Below are 543 nucleotides of genomic sequence, written 5' to 3'. Positions count from 1 at the left end.
TAGACATAACCTGATCATTCAGCTTGTCTAGCTATGTATTCACCTATAGTTTAATGTTTATTACTGATAATACAGTATTATGTATGTAAAAGTGTTTATCTTTGTTGTCTGTACCTTTTGTGTACCTCTGTGTCTTCATTTTCCTTAGTGTTATTGTGTTGGTCACTTGCTTTTGGTATATTGCCTTTTTGTTCTCCCAAATCAATACTTTTCTCTTACCTATCTAGTAATTTTCCCTCCCCTTCTCTCTCACCCCTGGTAACAAAGAAAGAACGTTTCCTTCCATACGTAAACCTTTCTTTGACTTTTTAAAATAGTGGACTAATATAGTATTTGTCCTTCTGTGATTGACTTATTTCACTGAGCATGTCTTCAAGCTCATCCACATAATGTGTTTCGCAGATTCTACATTATTCTTCAGTGTGGCATAGTATTCTATTGTGTATATGTACCATAGTTTTGTTATCCATTCTTCTATTGATGGGCACTTAGGTTGTTTCCATATCTTTGCTACTGTGAACAGTGCTTCGGTGAACATGTTGT

The sequence above is a fragment of the Orycteropus afer genome, unplaced genomic scaffold (genome assembly GCF_000298275.1).
Source record: "Orycteropus afer afer isolate SDZICR_OR568_19922 unplaced genomic scaffold, OryAfe1.0 scaffold00056, whole genome shotgun sequence".
Taxonomy (NCBI): Eukaryota; Metazoa; Chordata; class Mammalia; order Tubulidentata; family Orycteropodidae; genus Orycteropus; species Orycteropus afer.
Note: the sequence above shows the minus strand (reverse complement) of the source record.